Raw genomic sequence first — 16311 nt, 5'->3', positions numbered from 1 at the left:
CTTTTAGGAAGACCATTACCCTGTTTTATTATCGCAGCAAGATCACTCAATAAAGGGGAAAAAACAACAACCTCAATTCTGAAAACAACAGTGGGTAGGTCGAACGCATCTGTGGATCCAGGGACGAAAATTAAGGATGCCCTCCATGAAATAGCTAAAATACTTTGATGTAATCGCTGTTCAAGAGACATGGGCATTATCCAGTATACCACTAATAGGGTTTGTGAAATAGAGTAGACCAGCACAGAAAAATAGTTCCTTTGGGAGAGCAATTGGAGGACTATCTGTTTTTTTTAACTCCAATGTAACAGTGAAGGTCACAGTACTGGCTATTCAGGAACCATGGCTACTGACTTTACTCCTGGATGTCTGGTCACAGGAGTCAGAGTCTCCCCTGATATTAGTAAACATCTATGTCAACCCACAAGATAAATTTATGGTGGTGGATAAACTAGCTGAACAACTATTGGACTATGCATGGCTGGGAGCCTGTTAATCAAAGGAGACTTTCATTTATATCTATTCCAGCTCCTATCTATTCCAGCTCCTAGAGGAGGACCACGATGCCATGCGCGGTTATGTTCATAACGCCCTGACACCCCAATGTGTTCCATAAAACATGTGACAAGATAAAATCGGATCGGAAACTGCTGGGGGCCTGTCACCTGGCATAGTTAATAACATTGAATGGCAGACTACCTGGAAACATTTCACCAAAATGGACCAGGTCGTCGGAAAAGATGGTTTCCTTTTTGGACTATACCGTGGTAAATCATTGCTTTTAATTCAAATTATAGACTTTAAAACTGACCAATGTCCTTAGAGCGACCTTCAGCCTCAAAACATCTGGGCAGGCTGGAACCCTGTTTAAAGGGGGCACATACAGAACATCTAAAACATCTCAAGTGGGATGTAGACAATATTCAAGAGCTGGTGGATGCCGTTGTGGATACCCTTGTAGTTTCTTCATCCAGTGAACCAAACCCAATTAACGCCTGGAAAAGCTTCACGGCGTGTTTAGTGGCAAAATATCCAGAAAAAAGCCTATAAAAAAGCACAAGTATTGATCCAAAACGAATCACTCACATGCCAAGGGTAATCCACTTGATTAGAACACGGATTAACAGAACATTCCGGTATTGGAGACTCTCTCCATGTAACCCAGCGCTACTAAAAAACTATGAGATGAGTGCAGATCTTATCAAAAAGAGCTATGGTCCACTAAGAAAAGCAAACATGAATCCCAATGGGCCAATCTACTATATTCCTCAAGGCAAAGCGACTTGAGAAGCTTCTTGAAATGAATAAATGAGATTGAGAAAGGTTCGCTGGGAGCAAATAATGCAACCATATGTGAGGACACCTGGGTGAAGTATCTCAAGATTCACTTTTCAGGATGTACAGGTGGTCCAACTTCTACCGAGCTAACGCCAGCTGCCCCCCCCCCCCCCCCAACCTCCACGGAATCTGTCATCCTGGCAAAAAACGATTCTTTTGAATACTCCACAGCAACAATAATCAAAGTCATAGAGATCCCGCTCCAGCTGAGTGCCAGGCCCAAATGGTATTCCGCAAGCCCTTCTAAATCCTAAAAAAAAATGTTTTGACCCACTTGTGGGACACCCCCGCGCCGCACGGCCACCAGCTGCTGAGTGTGTGCCCCACTGCCTTGCCCTCTGCCTCGCTGCCTCGCTGCCGGCTGCCGGCTGACTCCGCTGCTGTTGTTTTTTCTCCGTTTTTGACCTGCATTTGTGCCTGTATCTATTTGTCCTCCGCTGCTGTTGTTTTTCCTCTGTTTTGACCTGCATTTGTGCCTGTATCTATTTTTCCTCCGCTGCCGTTGTTTTTCCTTTGTTTTGACCTACACTTGTGCCTGTATTTATTTTTTTTTCTCCACTGCTGTCTGCTTCTCTTTGTTTGGACCTTCATTTGTGCCTGTATTTGTTTCCCTACTTGTGTGCCCGTGTTAGCGTGTGCCTGGATTGTCCAGATACTTGCTGCCCGGGCCAGCGCTCTCCTTCCTGGTTTCCCGCCCATCTCGCCGCCCTCCGTCTTCCCTCCCCGCTCCCCGCTCCCGCCACCACCGCTGACCCCGCCCCTTTTTCATTCTGTTCCCTCCCCGCTCCCGCCTCCCAGCTGCCCCGCCCACCCGCGCACTTCGCCTTACATGGCGACCGTGCGAACGCGCAGCGTTGACGCGCAGCGGGCGCGCCGATTGTGCTCCGAAGGCGCGCCAAAGGTAAGCCCGTCTGCGCCCGTCCGCGACCGGATCGCGCCCAGCGCCAGGACCCCTGGCCCACGAAGACCCCGACCGACCCGCCTGACGTACTCCGCCGCCACCCTCATCGCACTCAACACCGGCCGACTACCAGATTGCAACCAGGCCACCCCACGACGCACCCACGGACCTTTCAGCTGCCACGCCTGCAAGTTCACCTGCATCCGGACCTGCCTCACACCAGCTCCCGCCAAGTCGAACACCAGCAGCACCCACCTCAAGTGCATCCTGCTCAACACCCGCTCCGTCCACAGACACGCCGTCGAACTCTGGAACCTCCTAGACGCCACAGCCCCTGACGTTGCCTTCCTCACGGAGACCTGGATGAACGCCTCTTCAGCCCCCGACATCGCCATCGCCATCCCAGAGGGCTACAAGATCGTCCGGAGGGACCGCAACGCCAACCAGATGGGAGGAGGCATCGCCATCATCCACAGGAACACCATCCGTCTCACGACCAGCACCGACAACACCCTGACCAGCGCCGAGCACCTGCATTTCCAGATCCACACCAACCCGAACACCACCCTTAGAGGCACCCTGATCTACCGACCTCCGGGACCACGCACACAATTCAGCGAGGACATTGCCGACTTCGTCAGCCCGCATGCCCTCCCCTCCGCCGACTACATCCTCCTGGGGGACCTCAACTTCCATCTGGAGAACAACAACGACCGCAACACCAGCACCCTGCTCGACAACCTCGCCAATCTTGGACTCAAGCAGCTGGTGTCCACCCCCACCCACCTCGCCGGACACACACTCGACGCCGTCTTCTCCTCCAGCACAGACGTCGCCTTCAGCCACGCCACAGAACTCCACTGGACGGACCACAGCTGCGTCCACCTTTGCCTTCAAGAGAACGACGACCCACCACCACCAGCAACAGGCCGCCCGCAGAAGCTGGAACAAGATCACAGCAGACCAGCTCGACACCACCCTGAGCCAACACCCTCCTGCCAGCTCAGCGAACCCCAGCCAGGCCGCCGAGAACCTCACGAAGTGGATCAGCATCTGCGCGGACGAGCTCGCCCCGCTGAGGACCCCGCCCAGCAGACCCGGCAGCAAGAAAGCCCCACGGTTCACCGACGAACTCAAGAGCTCCAAGAAGAACTGCCGAGCCCTCAAGAAAGTCTGGAGAAGGGAACCTACACCGGACAACAGGACCACCCTCAAACTGGCCACTCGGAAGCACCACCAGCTGATCCGCGCCGCCAAGAAAACTGCTTTCAAGGACCGGCTGGACAACAACGCACACAACAGCAAGGAACTCTTCAACATCGTGAAAGAGCTCTCCAACCCCAGCGCGGGAAACAACGACATCACCCCATCGCAAGACCTCTGCGACTCCCTCGCTTCCTACTTCCACAACAAGATCGCGGACATACACAACAGCTTCAACAAACAACCAACGCACACCAGGACCGAACAACCACCCCCCACCACCACCCTCCACGCCTGGACCCCGATCAGCACCGAAGACACCATCCGCACGATGAACTCCATCCACTCCGGATCACCGACCGACCCCTGCCCTCACCACGTCTTCAACAAGGCCGACGCTGTCATCGCACCCCACCTGCGAGACATCATCAACACATCCTTCGACACCGCCACCTTCCCTGAGAGCTGGAAGCACGCCGAACTCAGCGCTCTACTCAAGAAACCTACAGCGGACCCCACCGAACTCAAGAACTACCGCCCCATCTCGCTCCTCCCGTTTCCAGCCAAAGTCATCGAGAAGACCGTCAACAAGCAGATGGCCGCCTTCCTCGAGACGAATGGATCCCTCGACCCCTCACAGTCCGGCTTCCGAGCCAATCACAGCACCGAGACCGCCCTCATCGCCGCCACCGATGACATCCGAGCCCTGATGGACAACGGAGAAACAGCGGCCCTCATCCTCCTAGACCTCTCCGCGGCATTCGACACTGTCTGCCACCGCACCCTAGTACAGCGCCTCAGCAACGTCGGAATCCGGGACAAGGCGCTGGAATGGATCATCTCCTTCCTCGACGGAAGAACACAGAGAGTCCGCCTACCACCGTACAAGTCAGAGGCCTCCAAAGTCATCTGCGGCGTCCCTCAAGGATCCTCTCTGAGCCCCACCCTCTTCAACGTCTACATGAGCCCCCTCGCGGCCATCGCACGCCAACACAACCTCAGCATAATCTCCTACTCCGACGACACCCAGCTGATCCTCTCCCTGACCAACGACCCCGCCACCGCCAGAGCCAGCCTACACGAGGGGATGAGAGAGGTAGCCGAGTGGATGACGACCAGCCGCCTGAAACTGAACTCGGACAAGACGGAGGTCCTCATCCTGGGCTCCTCACCCTCCGCCTGGGACGACTCCTGGTGGCCTCCCGCCCTGGGCACCGCACCCAAACCAACGGACCACGCACGCAACCTGGGCTTCATCCTGGACTCCTCCCTCTCCATGACCAGGCAAGTCAACAACGTCTCCTCGGCTTGCTTCAACATCCTACGCATGCTACGGAAGATCTTCTGGTGGATCCCCACCGAGACCAGGAAGACCGTCACCCAGGCCCTCGTCACTAGCCGACTGGACTACGGCAACGCCCTCTACGCCGGTACCACCGCCAAGCTCCAGAAGAGACTCCAGCGGATCCAGAACGCCTCAGCCAGACTCGTCCTCGACATCCCACGACACAGCCACATCTCCGGACATCTGAGAGACCTCCACTGGCTCCCCGTCAACAAAAGAATCACCTTCCGCCTCCTCACCCACGCACACAAAGCCCTACACGACCAAGGCCCGAGCTACCTCAACAGCCGGATCAACTTCTACGCTCCCAAACGCCACCTCCGGTCAGCCAACCACGCCCTCGCCGCCGTCCCCCGCATCCGAAGGGCAACTACAGGAGGAAGGTCCTTCTCCTACCTGGCCGCCAAGACCTGGAACTCCCTCCCGACCGACCTGCGCCTGACCCAAGACCACCTCTCCTTCAGGAAGAAGCTGAAGACCTGGCTGTTCGAGCAGTAGCGGCACCCCCCCTCCCCCAAGCGCCTTGAGACCCTACGGGTATGTAGCGCGCTCTATAAGTGTCATTGATTGATTGATTGATTGATTGATTGATTGATTTTGAAGACTATGAAAGAGAGAAAAGGAAACCCATAAATAACAATATACAAAAATAAGTAATAGAAAGTTCACACAATTAAGGTTCAACAATCAAGAGAAAGTCACATAAAAAATGTACATTCAAGGACATGGGACAATACAAATTACACACAATAATTTTTTTTTAAAAACACAGGGGCAAAGTGCCGACGCGCATTTCGGAAAGTGCCAGAGACAACTATTTTATAAAAATTCCTTCATCAGGGCGCACATCTTGTGTTTCATAGACCCATTAGCGACCCATGATGCAATCATCTAAATATAAAATTCAGAATTAATGTGAACATCAGGGTTGACCGAGCATATCTCAATGGTCTGTAATCAAGAGTAGAGAGCTTCCTTAATTCAATGTAAATCCAACACTGGATATCCCATGCGGGGCAGTAATCCTAAATGAGCCCAAGGCTGAGGAAGACCGAGAGATCTATTGCCCTACATAGTTATGGCCCATGAAAACGTATCAGGGAATCCAAACTTTTTCATCACGGTGGGGAGCCAACAACCAGAAATGAATTCCAATAAGGTGTATCCTTATGAGTAGGACTGGAGGGAATAGGAAAAGCCTTGTGGTCGGGATAATTACCGGTCCTGATTTAAGGATTCCTCCTCATGGTCTCAGAATGGCGGGGTCGTCGCCACTAAGCGATCAAGCCCAGTGAGTGCCTTGGCCACATAAGGCAAAAACTAAACCTGATACAGCATGTACACACATTTGACATCAACAATTGTTATCCATGTACCAGAAAGTAGTTGTTACCCATGTAATGAATGTCCCTCTGTTTACCATACTTTAGAACTTAATTTTTGTGTAAATTGCCATTGTTAGATGAGAGTAAAACTACTTGCGTTGGGAGTTTTTTGTCAGACATATCACTGGAGCTCCCATGTCATTCAGCTTAATAAAACTTCACTCTCAAAGAATGATCCTGCTTATGAATTTTGTTAAAGGTTTAGGTGTTGAGAGTTCTGTTGGAGAAGAGTGGTAAGCTGTCCGTACTTATTGTCAGATTGGAGGATCTGCAGTAGCTGGATTGCAGAAGGTGCACGGGCAGAACCCCTTTCAGAAGGCCACGGGACAAGCAGGGATTACTAGGCCCAGCCATCGCGGCTTTTACTCCTTAGTCAGTCACTCAGTCAAATATGGTTTATTATTTAATAAAAAACCATAAACATGGAAACATAGATAATAATTTATCGCAGACGGTAAAACCAATTTAAAAGAAACACGAATAGGGTATTTGATTTTAAATAGTGTACTCCAACGCTAACAGAGTGTTAAACGATAAAAAAGTGCAGTTAACGTGCAACAATGAGGCCATAGCAGCAGGAAAAAGACAGTCCCGTTAAGGCTCATGTCGAGAGGGGGAGAACCTGTTTTTTAAAGAGGGAAACTAACCCAGGATGTTGTGATAGATTTCAAATAGTGTACCACAACGCTAACAGGGTATTGAATGATAAAGTGCACAGTGCAGTACGTCAATATTAGTACCTGCAAAAAGTACAAAGTACTACCGGGTCTCTAGTCTAAAGAGGATACCCTACAATCTCACTTTTAGAACCCAAGCCAGGAAAACCGCCGCTGCCTGCTATGGTCTACTGCAAACCGCACAAAAAGTACTTCCGCTGCTACCCTGCCACTCAAGAAAGCTCCTGATTCAGGCGCTTATCCTCTCCAGGCTGGACTACGGCAATGCCCTCTATGTGGGTGCTCCCAACTCAGTCATTTCTAAACTGCAAGTGGTTCAAAATTCGGCAGCAAGACTTCTCACGGGCACAAAAAAAAACCTGCTCAGCCATGCCTCCCCTAAGATCGTTCCACTGGCTTCCGATACAGGAGAGAATACATTTTAAGGCCCGTTGCATCACGCATAAAAATATAGAGGGCAACGTTCCGTCTATCATCAAAAACCTGATCAAACCATACAAAGCCACCAGAAATCTCAGCTCGGATGAGCTCCACTTTGCCGAGGTCCCCAGAATTAAGAAAGGCTTGGACAGTTGGCCGTCTTTTTCCCCACAACGCTTCTAGGCTCTGGAACTCCCTCCCTCTCTCTATCCGCAAGGAAGCTAACCACTTGACATTCCGCAAACACCTGAAGACATGGCTATTCCCATAATCCCATCTGCTCCTCTATCCACCTCCGCAGCACTGGGATGCCTCCGGGTAGCCATGCGCTATATAAAAGCATTTTTCATTTAATTTAATTTAATTTCATTTCCTTGCACCTTTAGATTTCTTAATCAGGACAAATCACGAATAAAAATTAGAAAGATAAAAAGCTACAGTGTGTAGTGGGCCAATGGCATAGATCCCAAATGTTAAAAAAGTAGCAATAAATTGCAGCGTGCAGTGGAACAGTTTTAATACCCATTTTATCAAAATCAGGTTTCATGATGCTTCAGCCAATTAGTTCATTGTTTTAGTGCCCGCAAGTACTCTTATGACCACGCCAGCTTTTTGTAATAAATACGGCCGGGTTTATACGACCCCTAATCCAAATAATTGTGTTTGGATGTTATTATTGACGCTTCGGGGGAGAGAGGGTTTGGGGTAGGGGTCTTCTGATCATTTCAAGGTAAGGGACTCGGCAATACCAGGCCATATATGAAGGCACCACAGGGAACTCTGTCACGCCGCCAATATGGACGTTGTGCCGGTCCCTGGGACGCTTCCATGGCGAGGTGTGGGGAGGCAGGGTCAGCGCTGGTGACGCGCTGGGGGACCACCCTCCCCGCACTCACCCAAGTATGCCCCAGAAGCAGTCCAAACACTTCCGGGGCAAACGCAGGGAAAACGGGTCCCGGATCTCGCCTGGACCTGTTTATTCAGGTTTTGGTGTAAAGCGCTCTTCAAAAGAGCAGCAGAGCGGCGGCAGAGTCTCTTCTTTGCCGCTCTGCCCTTGAAGGACAACCACCTCACCAGCTGCACGTGGAGGACTGCAGGAAGCCTCCGTTGTTTATTTCCCCACCCATCATCCCCTGAGGCAGCAATGCTTTAGGAAGTAGTTATGTCAGGCTTGAGTAATGGTTTTGCTTTTAAGGTTTGAAGTTGTAAGCTGGTTGTCATTCACCAAATAATGCCATTCATTATGTTTTACTTTACAGGTTAAATGTCAATTTTCTTGTCGTATTTATGTCTCTGAGTATCCTTGGTCTGTGGTAAGGTCATGATTGCTAGGAAAAAATGTACTTCTCTTAGTAGGCATTCCATTGTTTAACGGGGAAGTCTGAGGGGGGACAGTGGTCCCTCATCACACTCCAGGGGGCGCTTACGGCAGGTAGGCTGAAGGGTACGGTGGTAGGAAGGTCCGCTTCCAGTAGACCGCTTGGGCCAACCCCGGCGCAGGCACATTGGGCGCCAACGGGCATAACATCAGCCCCTGGGAGGTATGATGGAGGGGCAGAGGGGGCACCCTCGGAAAGGAATCTGGTGGGCACACAGGCCTCCTGCGCAAGGTCACTCTGGTAAATGGGGACCAGGCAAGTAGTTAGGAACAGTCATGACCTTGCACGTAGGCTCACCCAAGATACGCAGAAAACAAATTGTACATATTCCAGTTTTAGGTTAGGTATGGCAATGTATTAGACTCATGTTAAGGTAAGCCATAAAATGTGTTAAATATCTGTATTCTAAATGTGATTGGATTTATTTGGGTTTTCTGCGTATATGTTTTTAAAAAATGGAGTTATGAATTGTAATAATGTTTTATTAATTTGTAATACATACGACCCCTAATCCAATGAATTGTGTTTGGATGTTATTATTGATATGGACTGGTACCGGAAAAACTGTATATGTGCGTCGGTTTTCTTAGTACTCCAAAAAATGTAGTCTAGCGTGGCTGGATTGATAGCGTTTTGCACCCAATGGCGTGGACTCGGAGTTTCCTAACAAGTAATTCAAGAACGTTTGCTCTCGCGAGCGTATTCATTCGTAACAGGACATCTTCCAATCAGTAAAGTAAGTGTAACATAATATCGCCAGGTCTCCAACAATGTTGTTGTGATGTCTCAAGCTAGAAAAATGTTACTCTCCGGTCCACACCTTCGGTCAGAATAAGGAAAATGTCTCCCGCGCTATTTTACTGTGAGATATCGATCCAGCCACGCTAGACTACATTTTTTGGAGTACTAATAAAACCGACGCACATATACGTTTTTTCCAGTACCAGTCCTTATTTGAAGGATCGTCTCTAATGATATGGATAACATCCATCCAGAACTCACAAGACTTGATCCGCTAAAGATAAACACGATCTATTGGAGCCTTGAAAAAGTCGCAAATGGCGACGAAACACGTGTCGGCTGTAGCTGTACCAATGTTGTAACAACTGAACAACTGTGATGAAGGTCGCTTGCTGAACTAATCACTTACAGAATATTTTGTATTAAATATTTTTGCTGATTGTGGAAAATCAGAAGTTTACTTATTTGTGCTGTCCTCAGTCTATGTTCTAAATAGAGTCAAACACTACGGCTATATATTTTGCCTAGAGATGTAGTTCACTGTGATGCTTTATTTAAATGTATTTGTGTAAGTGATCTGCTTTATATTCTCTTCATGTTTTTTACATCATATAAAAAAGAAAATATAATGAAAACTGAAATGAAAAATGAATATGAAACTTAAGTGAGCTGTTCTGTGGGTGTAATTCTCTACATTTTATACATTCTGGAATTTTTGTCCTCTCCTTACATACAGTGGGGAAACCCTTTTTATGTTGCTCAGCAAGGCACTCACAATACCAGCCACTTAAAGACAGGCATCCTCAGCTGGCATTTCCTGTCAACTGTCCAAAATTTCCTGATTGCGCTGCACCTAGTTTATTTCCTGCGAACACCACAAACTTGTGTGTCTGGTACTCCAAGTTAAGGAAACCAAGTGGAACATACATTAGGGCAAAGCCTTTTCTTCCTGCGTGAGGAAGACTGGAGGGAATTCATATGTTTTGCGAAAAAGTGATAAAAATCGGAAAAACCTCACGTAACACAAGTTCTACTGGCCAGCCAATCTAGGGGAGAGATGTCTTCCAACCAGCAATAGAAATCTTAGAACATTTAGATGTGGAGAATAGGGGGAGGAGCCTAGCTCGCGGCCGTAATGGTCGCCCTTTAGCTCGGCTCCCGCAGCCCTCTGTCCTGATTGCCTATCCTGTCTTCTATCCTGTCCGGGGACGACACATTTTTGGGGCATTGGAAACATAACGGCTTGTTTGTACTTACCATCCGACCCCGGGGTCTCGGTGTGCAGTGGCTCCGGAGTTGTGGCCTCTGAGAGATCGGGGCCTCTGCGAGACTTGGACCGGGACCTGGCCGGTGGGATCCGACGGCTCTCGGCCCCGGCCGAGAGCGAGAACCAGTGTTGGGAGCCGATGTGCGAAGATCCCGGCGATCCTGACCCGGGCCTGCCCTGGTGGCCGCGCGGCCGACGTGGGTGAGAGGCCCGGGGACCTTAGTCTGTGAAGGGGTCTCTCCCCGCCGCTGCTTTGTCCGGCGGCCCTGGTCCTCGGGGCCCGGACTCCGCTTGATTGGGGCACCGGTGCTGGTGCTGGCGGAGACCCGTCTCGGGCGGACATCCTTTTGGCATCGAGGCCGCCCTTGCTGGGACCCCCGGAGCTTGTAAAGTCCTACATTTGAGAACTGTTCTTTCCGGGGGTCTTGGTGAGCGGCGATTGGGCTGATTCACGAAATGGCGGCCGACCCTCTGAAACGAGAATCACCCTGTGGAGGCGGGCCCGTGTTGCCTATTGGTGTGGGGAGCGGAGCTGGTGGACGTGAGCCGACGGTCAGAGATATCCTGGAAGCCCTGAGATCCCTACACGCTTCCCTGGCCCTGGGCGTCTCGGTGGGTACGCCACGATCTGCCGCCATTTTGGGCGGCCATTTCTTCTTGTCGCCCTTCATGTTTCGAAGACTTCATTGCCTCGCCCCCCTCGATTGACTTGAGTGTCTCCGCCACTGATCGGAGATCGTGTAGTGTGTCGGTGACTTTGGGACGCCCTGCTTTTCAAGGTTCGGACCCCGGGGACTTGGATGCTGTACTGCGACCCTGTTCGACATTGTTGCCTGAAACTATTGGTGGACTGCCTCCTGTGCCTGCTTCGATGACTTTGCCTGTGTCTATAATTGGGGCCACCTCGCCCGCTCCAGTGGCGCAACTTTCATTGCTCGTGCTGCGATATTTGATGCATCGATACTTTCTGTTTGGACTATTGCTCCCTTGTGGACCTATCTACCCCCCACGTAACTATGCTAGTCACCCTTCCACTCGATTATATGCTGATTTCGTATTTAGTATGTGGTTTTACATTGCCATGTGGTGGGTGGGGTTTGTCGCTCGAAAGGGTTGGGGGTGAAATGTACGACTTCCGTTTGATTCCTGGTATACGATTTAATAGCATAATTGTTTTTAATCGTAGAAAGGTGAGAGGTCCCCTTCTCCTAATGTTTTGTGGCGCGTGATGGGGTGTCGTCCTGGTCTGTTTTTGACTGTGCTTGTCTGGTTGGGCGGAGGGCTGCGGCCGCCCGTTCGGATTATGGTTATTCTGCTCCTCCCTCCTGTCTTCTTTTCTCCGGTTTTGTTGCCTTTTTGTCTCTTTCTTCTTTCTTACTTCTCGCTATATTTCGGGTTCTGGTTTAGGGCGACAGGCACGCTGTTTGAAGGGTGGGCCATAGCCTTCTACAGGGGTGCAGGGTGGGACGGGTGGGTTGGGCTCTACTTTTTGTTTGTCTTCTGGTTCTATGGCCCTTTTGTATCTCTTTTTCGTGAGGCCGCGTCTGTCCCGACCTCCTTTGGTGTGTTTCGGGTGGGGGGTGTGGCGTCGTTAATCCTCCTGCTATGTTTCGGCTGTCTTTCTCCCCGATCGCCATACCCCCACTTGGGCCACTACTCCTTTTGTCTCCTGTCTTCCCGCCACGGGGGGCCTGTGTCGGCGTGTCTTCTTCCTTTCGTTTTTAATATTTTCTTATTTTCCTTTTATTGTTTTATTTTGTCTTCCCTCCATTTTCCTTTCCCTTCTCTTCCCCTTCCCCACTTCGTCCCCCCCCCTTTTTTTTTTTTCCTTCCTGTGTCCCAGAGGTTACTATGACGGGCTGGTTTTGATGCATTGTTTTTCCGATCCCTCTGTTCTGGCTTGGTAGTGTCTTGGGTGGCGGGCATGTTACGAGGATAATGCTCAGGGGCTGATTGTGTCTCACGTATCCTGATTTTCTTGAATGCATTGTATTGTCCCCCCGATATTTTGCCCCCATGCCCCCTTATTAATGTTGAGGTTGGTTTGGGATATCGGATGCCTCCGTATTGAAAGTGAGCCTGTCATATGTCTTCTCCCCATATTATAAAATTAAGCCTTATTTACTCCTGTGTTTTAGCCCTTAGGTTTCTGTATTTCTTCTCCCCTTCTGCAATTGTACGGCCTCTGCTTTGTATTGATTGATTATGTAATATTTGCCTGGTGACTCCTGATTATTTTGCACATTGCGACCGGCCGGCTTGGTTGTAGGCCTCGACTTGTCTCTCCTTATGATGTCAATAAAGGTTTTCAAAAAAAAAAAAAAGATGTGGAGAATACACAATTGTGATGTGTTTCCAAACGGCCCTGGGATGGAACTTGCGAACAATAGAGAGGTACCCTAAACAGGAGTTTCGCTTTCACTTGCTTTCCAAATTTTCCATTCAATACAAAATCCATATTGGCACTCCCACATTCAGGATACCCATAAGAACATAAATGGGCTGCAACTGCAAGCGTAGGCATGGCTATGTCCTGTGCAAGGTTATTGAAGCTAATTAACCAATTTTGGGAGAAAATGCAACAATTCTGGTGAAGGTCATGTTCAACATGTTGTACAAACTGACCAATCAGGGCACAGAAGGTCTTGCTTGCACCAATAGACTCCTAGGGGTGTACAGAATATAAAAATAGTTTTGTACTGTCAGCAGTTTTTAGGTTTCGCCTCACCGAAAGCTGCGCAGCAGATTTCGCGCAGGGTGAAATCTTATGTCTAGAGATGTGTACTCATGTCCCGCCCCTCTGTTCCATTGGCTAGCTCCATAAATGGAGGCTAGCCATTGGAACAGAGATCTGTCCGTCATGGCCGGAGCAGATTCGTGGGCGTTCCGGCCATTTTTACTCATCCTGCCCCTTTGACAACGTCATTGCAGTGGTGGGCTGTTCCTATTTTTTTTTGGGGAAGGTTTGTTTTGGTAATTGCAGGCCGACCACCGCTGGAAGAAGTCCAGGTGAATGCTGCCTTCTGCTTTGCCTTTCTTGCTGTTTGCCGTTCCCGCCCCCCCTCCCGCTGTCCGTGCCTTTCCCGCACCCCCCTCCCGCTGTCCGGGCCTTTCCCGCACCCCCCTCCCCCTGTCCGTGCCTTTCCCGCCCCCCCTCCCGCTGTCCATGCCTTTCCTGCCCCCCCTCCCGCTGTCCATGCCTTTCCCGCCCCCCTCCCGCTGTCCGTTCCTTTCCACTGTCTCATTTTACAGGTTTATACTTAGCCTACTTTTGTGTCGTTTGTGCATGAGTTAGTATTGCAGGTCTGCTTGCATCAGAGCAGGAAGTTACAGGAAGTCTCATTGACCCTCTTTTAAAAACGCTTTTAGGACTATCGGCACATATCCGGAAATGGACAGTCAGCAATGTTTGATCAATGGCTAGGGGTTCTACACAAGTAACTTACTGTTCGATATGTCAGGTTTGATTGTGCAGCTGTGCTTGATGGATTCTTACCAATCCTTTAAAACAGAAGTGCCTTTCCCGCACCCCCCTCCCACTGTCCGTGCCTTTCCCGCCCCCCTCCTGCTGTCCGTGCCTTTCCCGCCCCCCTCCCGCTGTCCGTGCCTTTCCTGCCCTCCCTCCCGCAGTCCGTGCCTTTCCTTGTTCTCCTAGGTGCTAGTCAAATGGTTTTGCTTACATGGATCCCAAACTGTCGAAATGGCTGCCACTCTCCCTACAGAATCTCCCCTTCCTGGTCTGCTGAGTCCGCTCTGCTAGCACAGTGTGCTACTCTGTATTGTAATGTATAAGACCTTTTTCTAACATGTGCTCTGCATAAATCCTGCATAATGTTGTTATTAAAGGAACCGCTAATTTGTTTAGATTGCACATTTTGACCGTTCTCCTCGCCCATGGCTGAGTAAAACAGAAGAGTAGAAGAGATTTAAAACCTGTATTGTTCCAGCAATAAACTTGGAAAAACGCATTGGTAGATTAGGGTAATTTGCTAAAAGTTTATGCATGTCTCTTAATTAACAATGCTATTTGGTGCTTGAAAAGCGGCATATCGCAAAACCTTTCCACGGTTCGCAGCAAGTGGGTTTGGTGAGTGTGCCTCTAAAGAGCAGCAGAGGAGAAACTGACTGGGCTACCATGGGAACAGATCATAAGATTTAAATAGTCATCTGCGCTCATCAAGATTTCCAGTGGAGTCGGTCGCGCGGGCCATACTGCAGCTCCTCACTTACGCAACACCCCGCTCCAAATGGATGTGGCTGCCAGTTATTCACTACCTGAAAGCAAGACACTGAAGTTTGGATCGAAGGTTGGGCTTGTATCTTTTGCTTTCAAAAAGGGGTTCACCCTATGTTTTCCTTTCAACATGTTTACCTAAAATGCATTTGCAAAACGTGTTTTGTATTTCCTTACTTAGCTCAGAATTTTTCTTTGGTGTATGTGCGCGAAAGCCATCGGACATACATTTTTTCGTGACAGAGGACTGTGGGTGCTATTCCATTGATTTGGCCTGATAGAGCGCAGGCTCACCTGCTCGGGATTTTACCATACTCACCTGGGCCCATAAACACATACTGCTAATGGCAATGTAAATGACAATGCCATTTATTTATCTGTTTTCAAAACGAATACATAAATACAAATGTTGTCATTTACAATGCCAATAGCTCAAACTTTTCCAAAGGCGAAACCATTGCATTGTAAATGCTTGTTTTTTCTGTCCTCAAATAAACAGCATATACTATAAACAGTGATTCAGGCACAATATATAGTGATTTGTGCTTATTTTACATAATTAATTGTGCAGAGTATAACCCCTAGGAAAATCCACACATATTCAGTATTGCCAAACTCTAGACATTAAGTGCAATATTTCCTTCTTTAATGTTTGGGAATGTAAGTTTGTCTGTTTGAGGAATGCATCAAAATATTGCACACATTTGCTAAAACATGTAGATGCCTCTACATTTTTCATTATAGAATCAGGATGTAATGAGATATTGAAGCGGTTTGGGCACCAATAAATAGCCCTGAATGTGCTGAAAAACACATATAATTCATTTGGGTGAACAGAGACGAAAGAGGTGCATTTGTTTAATCAAAGTAACACAGTTATTTTTTCTTTTTTTTTTAAAAAAAAAAGCACCCTCCAGGCTACAGAGGAGTGCATATATCCAGCAATGAAAGGGTTAAAAGTGCAGCAGTGTGAATAGAGTGCAAGCCTCGCTGAGAAAAGTGTGCAGGCCTTACCTAATGTGCCAGAGTACTCAGGAACCAACTCGGCAGTGGGGCTTAAGATAGCTCTGGGGCAGTGTGACCCTTCTCCACGTCTTACAGCAGGACCAAAGGGGGTGGGTGTGCAGGAATTAGAGGAAGGGGAAGAGGAGGGTGACAGGGCAAAAAATGGCTGGCTGATTCCTGTCCCTCAAAAAGCTCGCAAAAATATCTGCCGCTGGATTGGACCACACCATTTGAACTGGCCAATGAAGGTCGAGAGCAACCGAACCCGAGTGACCAAAAAAAGTAGTGGACGGGGCAACTGTCATACTGTTCCCAAAGCTGACCCACATCTGAGGAACAAGGTTTGCCAGTGTTGCAGTCGCAAACCCTACCGGGTTTAGTGGAGCGGAAGCAGCACCATTAAGCAGTATTGGCAG

This window comes from Lissotriton helveticus, chromosome 7 (genome assembly GCF_964261635.1).
Source record: "Lissotriton helveticus chromosome 7, aLisHel1.1, whole genome shotgun sequence".
Taxonomy (NCBI): Eukaryota; Metazoa; Chordata; class Amphibia; order Caudata; family Salamandridae; genus Lissotriton; species Lissotriton helveticus.
This window is presented reverse-complemented; position numbering follows the sequence as displayed.